This window comes from Orbicella faveolata, unplaced genomic scaffold, assembly GCF_042242905.1.
Source record: "Orbicella faveolata isolate gen_17 unplaced genomic scaffold, um_ofav_v1 contig_35, whole genome shotgun sequence".
Classification (NCBI taxonomy): Eukaryota; Metazoa; Cnidaria; class Anthozoa; order Scleractinia; family Merulinidae; genus Orbicella; species Orbicella faveolata.
This window is the reverse complement of record NW_028301564.1, coordinates 28,369,806-28,382,038: the sequence shown is the minus strand read 5'-3', so window position 1 is coordinate 28,382,038 and position 12,233 is coordinate 28,369,806.

Sequence of the window (12,233 nt, the reverse complement as noted above, 5' to 3'; positions counted from 1 at the left end):
TTTGCTGTAAACCTTAAAGTTCACCTGCGCATGCCATTATTATCGCACCGTGAGCATATATAAGCAAGCATGTACCGTACAATATTTGAGCTACCTTCGACCTATGTACTACGAGGTTTTATCTACAATAAAGAAGACAAGAGAGTTCCAGATCTGGGAGAGTCCTTGCTGATTTGCTGTCCGGCTGGCGAAGAGACAACGATCCTGTGCCTTTGGCATTGACTAACAAGTGCCGTGCAGCGAGCCTGTGCTCTTCCGAGCTTTCCCCAAGTCAAGTCCGTCCGCCCGTTATCCGTGTATCCAAAAGCATCCAAACTGTTAGTCCATATCCGTCCCTGACCGCGCAGTCCCGCACGGAAAACCTTTCGTTACATTGTTGCAGAAATCGGCCGGTTAGTTTCTTCAGTCCGTTAAACGACAGTGAAAGCAGCAGGACAAGCCAGAAAAAGAACTCTTTCTTCGTAAGGTAAATCCCTCGGAAAAAAAAATTTTTCCCCCGAGTATTTGCGCCCTGTTCATTTTTTAGCCGTACTCGCGAAACGTGTTTGTTGGCGACAAGTCATTATTTATCCACGCAGTATATTTAAAAAAAGAGACTGCTATTTCGCGATTGCAATAACAAAAAAAAAAAAAAAAAGAAAAGAAAAAAAGAAAGAAAAAAACAATTCCTTTCCGCCAACCGAATGAAAAAGACTATAGGCTATTATAATCTGCGCTCAAGACACAGAAAAAAAAACGCCACAAGTCCACCAATTTTCGTCGCTGACCCCGACTGCCGTCAGTGCCAAGAAGAAGAACTCGCCCAGAGCAATCAAGGAAATACTGATCTCTGTGAACTTTGCTTCCGTGAAGAAGCGGAATATTCAAGCAACATTGCCACCTCTAGCCGTCCAGAGTCCCCGTCCATCCTTCACGCAGTCAGCGCCATAACCCCCGATCATAATCCGTCTGCCAGCTTACAGGCGGAAAATGCAAGTTTATCAAACGCATCTCCCCCCTAAGCGATACCGCGGACAGAGATTCTGAAGATTTTACAGAAACCACACCATTGATATCCGTTCAGAAACATCTGACAGAGTTATTTCACGACACTCACGAAGACAACTCAAAGGAAGGCGAAGAAAACCATTGTCTGAAAACTAAAGGGTCCCACTACTACTTGGAGTACAGGCCTACAAGCGGTTACAATTTCGCCTCCGAAACTATGGATGTCGTCTCCCGGCTTACCGACCTTCAAAGAAACATTACGGACTTACAACGCCAAGTAGGACGCTGCACTGACGTAGCCCAAGAACCTGACCAAAATTACACCACTACTAGCCTCCCGGACACGATTAAATTGCCTTTATTTCATGGCTATGAAAGTGAAAATTTTGAACGATGGTTGGAGAAATTTCTTCTCCATTTAGAGCGCCGTCGACTCCGATCTATTAGTGACGCTGAGCTAGCAGAACTAGCGTTGTATTTGGCTGGACCGGCCGAATCATGTTTTCGTTCCTTAACCAGCAGTGATAAAAAGACTGTTGATTCCCTCAGCAACGCCTTAAGAGACCGCTTCTCTTCTAAAGATCGAGTATGGCGCTTAACAGCAAGAAAACAAGGATCAAGCGAGCCTTTAGATAAATATATTGAAAACCTGCAAAATAAGTTTGACAACCTTGAATTATCAGAGGAAGAAAAAGTTTGGTTCTTCACACAAGCCATTTACGCCCTGACACCCAAAGAGAAGTATTGGTGCGCCAACCTAGAACCTTCCAGGAAGCCGAAAATGCTGCTCGCCTCACGCAAACAGTTCAACAATCCATTCAGGACGCCAAAGGAACTGACGTTTTTTCTCGTATGCAACAACAACTTGACACCCTTTTCTCCAGTTTAGAAACTAAAGAGAAACTAAAAGAGGGTTCCGTATCCGCTCACAAGTTTTCACCCCAGACTTCTGTTGATGAACAGCTCGCTAACCTTCGCAGGGATATCAAACAAGTCATGACTCTTGTTAGCGGTCAGCATATGCAAGACTCGGCTATAGCAGCCTACCAGCCCTCCTCAAGAGATCCCTATGGACGTGACAGCGGACAAGACGAAATCTCCCGTTTACGAGAAGAAAATCGTGAACACAAGGCAGCTCTCAGAGAACCCCAACCACAGAGAATATGAAACGCCGAACCATCTGATGTCACTCGGCTTTCCCAAGACTTATCCAAAGCCATCAATGACATACAGAGAATGCAATGACGCATAGATGGGTTCATGCGCACATATGCTTCCGAGACCACTCGGCAAGATCAACAGCCAGTGCGAAACCGATACAGTAGACCTACCTGTGAGTGCTTTCACAGATTCCAACACAGTCCAAGCTCTTGGCAACCACGAACTATCTGCGACAAAAGCGAAAGGCTGCAACACGAGCCCAGAATCGCTGCCATTCATCAAGGAGACAATTTACCTAATCAGTCATCCCATGATCAGAACAAGCAAAGAGAGCCAATGGAGCCGGTTTACTATGTTAGACGAAGCCAACCAATATCACCCACACCCGAGAGTAAACACGTGCCAACAATTAACTCTATTGATTCCGTCACAATCAGCAGTCCAACCGAAACGACAGAAAGCGGTACACCAAAGATCAAAGTCAAGACGCACCTTGATTCCTTTACAAAACCTGACTCTGAAGACACCTCTGCAAGACCCCCCAGAACAACTGACAAACAAGAAATTGTTGTCCGAATAGAAATTTGCCCCGAAAACAGGCCTAATGAAACGACGAATGCAACTGTGATGTCTAGCGTAACTGAGGGAACTCTTGCAAATGAAACGTCAACGTCCCTAGAAAGTAACAACTTACAACTGGAAACAAACCCAGCAGCCAAGGAGAAGAAAGGGTGCAAAACCTCCCAAGTCAAATGTTCTCTCAATTCAGCGCCAACCCTACACCCGTTACAGAAATTAGCGTACACAGACAAGAATATCAGCTCTGCAAGAAACACGAGTCTTCCTCCTAAACAAGGGCAACGCAATGCCTTGGTAACTGCGGAAATACTTGGTCATCCTGTAGATCTCTTAGTTTATTCAGGAGCCTCTATTTCTATAATAGATGTTGAATTCGTACAAGAAGTATTCTCTGGAGACCACACCCATTATGGCTCCAAGCACTTATCCCAGAGTGGACACAGTCAGTGGCGAGAAACTGCCAACAATTGGACAGATCGAAGTCACCTTATCATTCAGTGAAAGGAAATTTCCCTGTCAATTCCATGTTGTAGAAAACATGACTATTAACGCTGTCCTTGGCCGAGAGTTTCTGTCTACAAACGGTGCTATCATTAACTTTGCAGACGGAGCCTTAAACCTGACTAACTCTCATTCTGTTGAGTTGCCACTTACAGTAATCCATTCACCACCAACGGCTAATCTGTTGAAAGTTCTAGATCAACTCAACCAAATCACTCCTTCTCTCAAGGATTGAGAATCAGCACCAATTTCCCCCACATATGTTTGTTTTTCTAACCGATTTATCCAACAGTGTAGGCAAACACCCAGTGTCTTTCTTAAGTTCCTCATCATTCTTCTTTTGATGCCACCTCACGGTCTTGCTGCTACAGAACTGCATAAGCAACCGAGATTAGCCACAGAGATCAACCAGGCTCGTCGAACAGCAGATACTTCCTATGTGCGGAACGACTTTCTGTTGTTTTATGTCCAATGAGGCCATGTTCTTAAAATAAAGTTCCTGTTTCAACTCATGCCTGTCGGCCTGAAAGATCACAGCCTCTCAAGCAGCGCTGACCAGCAAGTTTGATCAAGAGATTTCAGCTTCCTTTATCAAGCACAACATAGTCAAGGTATACAGCCCTTCCAAGGAGAAGGGATGGACCGGTAAATCACCAATCAATAATAAATGAATCAGGAATAAATAAACAGTGATAATGAAGATATCATTTATTTATTAAAGTATCCATTGGCGAGTTCCCGCCATATGCATATTCCGTTCATGTGAGTTCCAGCAATATATATCCCGAACAAGAATCGTCATATCATAGCCATAATGTAGTTGAAGTATCTCTAACTACTCGTATAGTACGAGTAGTGTAGTAAGGTTTTAACCCAAAACCTTTAAAAAATGTTCAGTCGAAATAGCCGAAAACAAAGATAATACCAAGTTATGGCCGATATTCCACAATTTACTACGATTATATTTCTCTGACAGTAACATCATTGTTCAACAAGGTCCTGAACCTCCGAAAACCAGGAGGTTTTCATCGTAAGGTGGGTAGTGTCACAGAAGAGAAATACCCCCAAAACTATAAGTAGTTTTATGCGTAATATTTGCTCTTCTGTATAGCCTTATCGTAAATTAGTTCCGCACTTTACTTAGAATTGTAAACTTATCGTAATCTGCAGGAAATGTCCTAAGATAACAATGTATGAATCTTAAATGTAGAATAATTACAAATTCATAAATGTTGACATACAAAGGAACTTCTGTCTAAGTGTTAAGATCAGTCATCGTCCAGTATTTCGTTTAATATCGATAATTTATTCATATTAATTACCTGTTTTCAAATATGGAGTAGCTTATTTCCAATTAACACCATTATTTGCCTACGCCTTGAGCAATTTCCTCGAACTTATCTTGAACGGAAGATCTACACGTTAGCAGTTTCCTTTACGGATGTTGGTATTGATAAGACTTGACTTAGTTGTTTATTTTGCTGTAAACCTTAAAGTTCACCTGCGCATGCCATTATTATCGCACCGTGAGCATATATAAGCAAGCATGTACCGTGCAATATTTGAGTTACCTTCGACCTATGTACTACGAGGTTTTATCTACAATAAAGAAGACAAGAGAGTTCCAGATCTGGGAGAGTCCTTGCTGATTTGCTGTCCGGCTGGCGAAGAGACAACGATCCTGTGCCTTTGGCATTGACTAACAAGTGCCGTGCAACGAGCCTGTGCTCTTCCGAGCTTTCCCCAAGTCAAGTCCGTCCGCCCGTTATCCGTGTATCCAAAAGCATCCAAGCTGTTAGTCCATATCCGTCCCTGACCGCGCAGTCCCGCACGGAAACCTTTCGTTACAATATAGCGTCAAACACTGACCAAGCAGGACAAAGTCGGCAACAAATGCAAACAATCTTTCCCGGCCTTGTTATTGTTTATACGGCAATTTTGGCGCTGAGATAGCTTTTCGGTTATGAATTACACTGTCAGGGAATGATTTCAATCGAAGATTTGCAAAAAACTGCGACGAAAACGAAGTCTCGGGGTACCCATAGAGGGGCTCACTCATTAGTACCAGAAATGTGGAGAGTTGACGAATACAGGTACACGCAGGATCTTTCATTTTGCGATGAGTTTTCAAACTCGTTGAATTGCGGCCTTTAAGCTGTAAATTTCCCACAGAAACTAAAGGAATTGAATTAGTGTACCTTAATGAGGTCATCTAAAGTAGTAAGCTTGCATAGAACAGAATAACTGAACTTATTTAAACTTTATTCAGCCTATCAAAATTGTAATAAAAACGTTCGCTGGCTAAAAATTTAAAAAAGAAACATGAGCTTTCGGCTGTCGATCTACAGTCTTCGACGGATAAAAAGTGGAATGCAAAATGATAAAAGATATGCAAGAAAAGGCGAGATAAAAATAATAAGAACAAAAGCAAAGAAAATGCATAAATTGGGTGACTATTGTTTAAAAGAATACTATACTGGTTTGGAATCGGCTTAGAATTATTGTCAGCATGCTTCCTAGCAGAGGTGTGCCAGGCCTCCAAAGTTTTTCTAATGCGAAAAGAGCCTTTGCCGATGACACTAGATCAGAACTATCAAAATCTATGCGATGGTCGAATGACCAAGCATGTTTGGTGTTTATGTTTTCGAAACCGGCCGTTGTTTTGAAACTCGTAAGAAAGAACATATCAGGAATATCAAAACATGTGCTAATGGATCAAACATTGCGAAACATGCATAAATTAGTCACCATGCATAAATACCTACTAACTAACTAACTAACTAACTAACTAACTAACTAACTAACTAACTAACTTACTTACTTACTTACTTACTAACTTACTTACCTACTTACTTACTTACTTACTTACCTACTTACTTACTTACTTACTTACTTACTTACTTACTTACTTACTTACTTACTTACCTACTTACTGACTTTTGCCATACATCACGTTTGAAACGCGTGGACGGGTTAATGCCTAAGTAAGACAGATTTTGTTTTTACCACTTTACCTCATTTCATTTTTTTGCGGAGCAAGATAACCCATGTGTGAAAAAAGACGTAGAATTCAGCTTGTAGTACCAGTTTGTTTTGTGGTTCATGTTTTCACGAGCAAGCGGCCGCGAGTAGCTTGGAGCGGTAAAAACTGCAATTTTACCTTTACCCTTCGTTTTTCAAAATGTAAACAAAATGCCCGTTGGGGTACAAAGCTTCTTGAACCTTTGAACTCAAAGGGCCGTGGTGACTAACATTTTGTCACTTTTTTTTAAGGGAGGGGGGGGGGGGGCAAAAGGCCTCCCTCCTAACTAAACCAAGAGAACTAAACTTTGCCTGAGGAGAAATAAGAGCAGGAACATTGAGATATCAGGAGCGCGTGGTCAAACTTTGTCTATTTTTATGGCTTGAATTTTACAAGACACTGGATGGATCACAGCTACCGTATTCGCCTTATATTTGTTTTTTTGCGACTGATCATGACTAAAATTTAAATTGACTTCTGTTGGAATGAACTTCGTGCGTTTCCATTATTCAGCCACTGGTGCAGTGAATATAAAAGAAAACAACGCGGCAAGCCTTAGCAGACAATAAAAAAAGTGTGATTCTCGCACCTATGTTACGTTTGAGTGATTTCACTTTTAGGTTAGGAGGAGGGTGCAAAAAAGATCTAAAAAAATACATTCTTTATCATTCGCATGCGATTTCTTACGCAAACCGGCTCTATGTCTGTCTGTCTCCCTCTCGCGCGCGGGCACACTTACTGACTTACTTTCATCGCAAATGGGAAAAGAGTACATGATAGTTTAAGGCGGGGATCTACCTGAATGTAAGCGAAATTTTAGGAAGTTTAAAGAGGGATTAAAAGGAAAGAAAGGTTATGGGACACCACCAGACAGTTGAATGTCTCCGAAAGGACACCCCAGGTTGGTGGGAAAATGTTTGGTGTACATCTACCAATTTTTAACTTCAAATTCTAATTTGAAAACAACACCAAATCTTCAAAATTTCCTATTTCCATGAATTTTACTTATCCTTTGAGAAAAACTATTTATCTCCAAATATACCTAAAAATCACCAAATAATTTACAAAACAGCCCAAAACACAGATATGTGGGATGAGCAGAGAGATTCTTGACTGCTTGAAACGTGAACGAGACATTTGCATTAAAACCATAATACCTAGCCAAAATACGGCCTTCATGTAGACCCCAGCCTTAATATTTATATCTGAAGATCTGCGCTTTCCGGCTCACCCTCGAGGGCAGTTTTTTTTCGGGATCGCAATCTCTTCTCAAACAGCATCATTTAACGACTGAAAGCTTTAGCCTTTGTATTTTAAGCGTAGTCAATTATGTCCGCCCATATTGATGAATAAAGAAAAGCGACAAATGAAGAGATTTAGAGCATTGTTCCATTTTTAAACAACTTACGTTATTGTGAAACTACCAAAAAAGCTGCGTAAGTCAGAAAATCACTTTTTACAATTTGTAAATGAGATGGGAGGGAAAGAGCCCGTTCCCTGCAAAGAAAGTATCTTTGTTCTTTATTCGCCGAAACTCTAATTTCCAGGCAGAAGCGGTAAATTTATTTTGAGAGGTGCGAATAGGCTAAACAACAGCAGGTTCTAATGGCGAAAAAAATTCCACGAAAAGTTCATTGTCTTTCAAACTTTGGGTTTGAATTGGTAGACAATAGCGCGGCGTTACTTTCCTTTTACAGGGAAGAAAGATTCTCTGATATGACATGAAGATTTCAATGACATAACCATGCACTTTGAAAAGATACCACAAGAGTCTATATATAAAAAAAAAGGATAGGTCGGAAAAAAAAAAAATTGCCCCACCAGGAATCAAACCTGGGTCTTTATGAATTACACGTGATGCACGCGCAACATAAAGATTCTCCCGATTGAGCTATGGGGCAAAGGATCACCTATTCTGTCAAATTTAGTTATATATTACGACTTAAAGCGACGCTGGTGCACACAGTGGTTAGTGTGCTCCACAGAATTATTTCATAACCTTAAGTGTCGTAAAAATATATCTTGCAACTAATTTACTATGGCCAAAAGAAATTACTATGCTAGTGAGTTAGAACAGAGATGTTGAGTGACTATTAAAGAGTTTATCATTTTATTTTATTTTGCATTGTTATCGCGCATCGATCATCCCTGTACAACTTTGTATTTTAAGCGTAGTCAATTATGTCCGCCCATATTGATAAATAAAGTAAAGCGGCAAATGAAGCTAGGGATTTTTAAACAACTTACATTATTTAAAACTACCAAAAAGCTGCGTAAGTCAGAAAATCACTTTTTACAATTTGTAAATGAGATGGGAGGGAAGGACCCCGTTCACTGCAAAGAAAGTATCTTTGCTCTTTACTCGCCGAAACTCTAATTTCCAGGCAGAAGCGGTAAATTTATTTTGAGAGATGCGAATAGGCTAAACAACAGCAGGCTTTAATGGCGAAAAAAAATCCACTAAAAGTTCATTGTTTTTCAAACTTCGGGTTTGAATTGGTAGACAATAGCGCGGCGTTACTTTCCTTTTACAGGGAAGAAAGATTCTCTGATATGACATGAAGATCTCAATAGCGTAACCATGCACCTTGAAAACATACCACAAGAGTTTATAAAAAAAGGATAAGTCGAAAAAAAAAAATTCGCCCCACCAGGAATCGAACCTGGGCCTGAGCTATGGGGCAAAGGATAACCTGTCTAGTCAAATTTAGTTATATGTTACGACCTAAAGCGACGCTGGTGCACACAGTGGTTAGTGTTCTCCACACTTAGTCGTGACAGCATTACACGTCAGGTGGGTTAAGAGGTTAAGAGTTATTTCATAACCGTAAGTGTCGTAAAAATATATCTTGCAACTAATTTACCATGGCCAAACGAAATTACTATGCTAGTGAGTTAGAACTGAGATGTGACTATTAAAGAGCATATCATTTTATTTTATCTTGCATTCTTATCGTGCATCGATCATCCCTGTACAAGATTACCCAATTCCGCATTACTTGATACCTATTTTACCTTTCTCAAAAACATTGAGTCATTCAGTTACAAAATACTGCATTAAGATACTGTGAACCATGATCAACGCTTTACCCGATTTGGTGCTCGCCCTGATATTCGGTTTTCTCCCAGACGCTGAGAGAATTTGCACATTGACGCTTGTGTGCAAAAAATGGTACGGCATTGTTCATAGTAGTGCTCTATGGAGGAAGGTTGACTTTGATTTTCAACGAAAAATCACCTCAAATGTTCTAGAAAAATATGTCTACCCAAGAACGAGGAAAATTTTTTTGAGCGAGTGCCATTATTTGGATTGGGAGGATCTTTGCCGCATTTTAAGCCGATGCGGAAAGCTTGAAGTTTTGATTCTGGCTTGGATTGGATACAGCCGGAAACAAACTGTTCCCACAGCCTTTACAGAGGTATTGAACATTGGGAAACTACGTTTTCTACAGTTGAGCCACTGTAAAGTTACCAGCTCTTTGTTTGGAAAGCTCCCTTTAAAATGCCCAGTTCTCGAAATATTACTTCTGGACAATTGCCAAGAAATTTCACAGGAAAGTTATAAAATATCTCCTTTTAAGCAGCACAAACACCTTCAGCTTTTATGTGTTGCATACAATCAAGAAGCCCTTTTTCCACATTGTGTTATTGAGATGCTGAAGTATACTAACTGTAAAATAGTTTTAGATATTCGTGGGCATCACTTCACACAAGAAGACTTTAATAACATCACTCGGGAACATTGTGATGCATTGGAGCGAATAAAAGACGTTGAAGATTACCAGCATATGGTGCGTTTTCCGTGACATTTTTGCTGGAACAATTCATATGTCAACATTCTTTTGTAACGAGTTTCACCGTTTTTTAAATTAACATTTTTCATTGATGGAAAATGAGAGTGTTTTTCGCTAGCAAATGCGAGAAAGTTCGCGCGCATTTACGATAGAATGCCGAGTTTCGTTGTAGTGTTTCGTTTTGCATAGAAAACACTGCGAGATGCCAGGCAAATAAAACATTGATAACCTTACAAAGAAGTGGAAGATTGTTTTAATTGTATTTCCATTACTGAATTATCCATTATAATTCTGAGGTTTGGAGATAGTTTGTGCAATTTCCTAATGTGACACAAAGTTGGACACAGTTTTCATTTCGCGGCGCTACCAACATCGCGCAAAAAATTGGCATCAGAAATGTAACTTATTTCCAGAACTTTTGAAAGGATAGCTTTTAATTATCTTAGCTTAAATGCACGGTCCACAATCTCTACCCGGGTAAGTTTACATGGAATATAGGAGATGAGTTTTGAAAGCATATCCGTTTGTTAAAAACACAGCCCCGACTTATGGGTACTTGAACGCACGCAAACTCGGCGGAGATTACCGGAGTAAGTTTACATCGAATATTGGAGATAAGTTTTAAAAACAGATCCGTTTGTTAAAAACACAGTGCAGATTATCGGTACTTCAAGGCATGCAAAGTTCGTGGAGACAAGTGATCTGCTTCTCGCCATACAGGCGCTACCAAACCGTATTTTGAATTGAACGATAAGTTTAGACGTATCAATGTGATGTGTACAAAATTCCTTAACATATTTTTCACTAAAATCTCTGTTTTAATTTCTGGAAATTCTTCATTTATGTGAAGAATGATATACAGATATAGCATTTGTAACCGACATTGTTTGCGGCAAAGAGCATTGAGATGATAGTTTTGGGACAGGCACGTTTCGGTCTGCTTCTTGGTTTTCTTCTATAAGTGTCTTGACTTAAGAGAAATGTCACTGGAGTTCGAAATTTATGTACAGTACTGTTCTTTTGCGGCGAAAAGGACCTGTAGTTTACAAAGAGATCCGTGTCCCCACAATTAGGGATTAAATATTTAAAAGATCTGGAAGGCAGAGTTACTTAGAAAGAAAAACGCACGAAATTAATTTCCATCCAACGAAACTCGGTGCTGAAGCCAGAAAAAAAAAAACAATTGCTGAATGTCTAGGAGCAATTCACTGATGAAAACTTGAAAACTGCAAGAACGCTATACCAGAATACAGTGGAATGGAGAGAAATTTTAGAAAAACGACTAATCATCCGGAAATAGATAGAAAATGTTCATAGCACTTCCATGATTAATTGAGTTTATAGACTTAGTTACTTGTAACGTTTGATTCTTGTTCTCCTGCTTAAAGCAAAGTGTACGACATTTCATAAAATTCGTTTTAACACCCAGGCCACTTTAAGACTGTCAGTGTATACAATGGTATAACATACATGGAACCTCATTTTCATGAAAGTCCTGGACGTCTTTTAGTAAAAAGCACATGCAAATGAATTACAATACGATAATTGGTAAAAAACTTGAGACGTCGCCGTAAAGAATTCACAAGCGTTGTTGACTAACAAACATTTGTCGTTTTATCACGGTAGTGCAATTGGCGATTCACTTTAAAGATGAGCAATAGGGCAACACATTATCGGAGGGTATAAGGCCAATGTTGGACACAGTTTTCTTATCAGAGCGCTAACAATTTCGCGCGAAAAATTGTCATCAGAAATGTAACTTATTTCCAGAACTTTTGAAAGGATAGCTTTTAATTATCTTAGCTTAAATGCACGGTCCACAATCTCTACCCGGGTAAGTTTACATCGAATATAGAAGATGAGTTTTGAAGCATATCCGTTTGTTAAAAACACAGCCCCGACTTATGGGTACTTGAACGCACGCAAACTCGGCGGAGATTACCGGAGTAGGTTTACATCGAATATTGGAGATAAGTTTTGAAAACAGATCCGTTTGTTAAAAACACAGTGCAGATTATCGGTACTTCAAGGCAAGGAAACTTTGTGGAGACAACAATTTCGGCAAGTTAAGTGATCTGCTGCTCGCCATACCGGGGCTACCAAAACGTATTTTCAATTGAACTGTAAGCTTAGACGTATTAATGTGATGTGTACAAAGTTTCTTGACATAGTTTTCACAGTTTTCATTT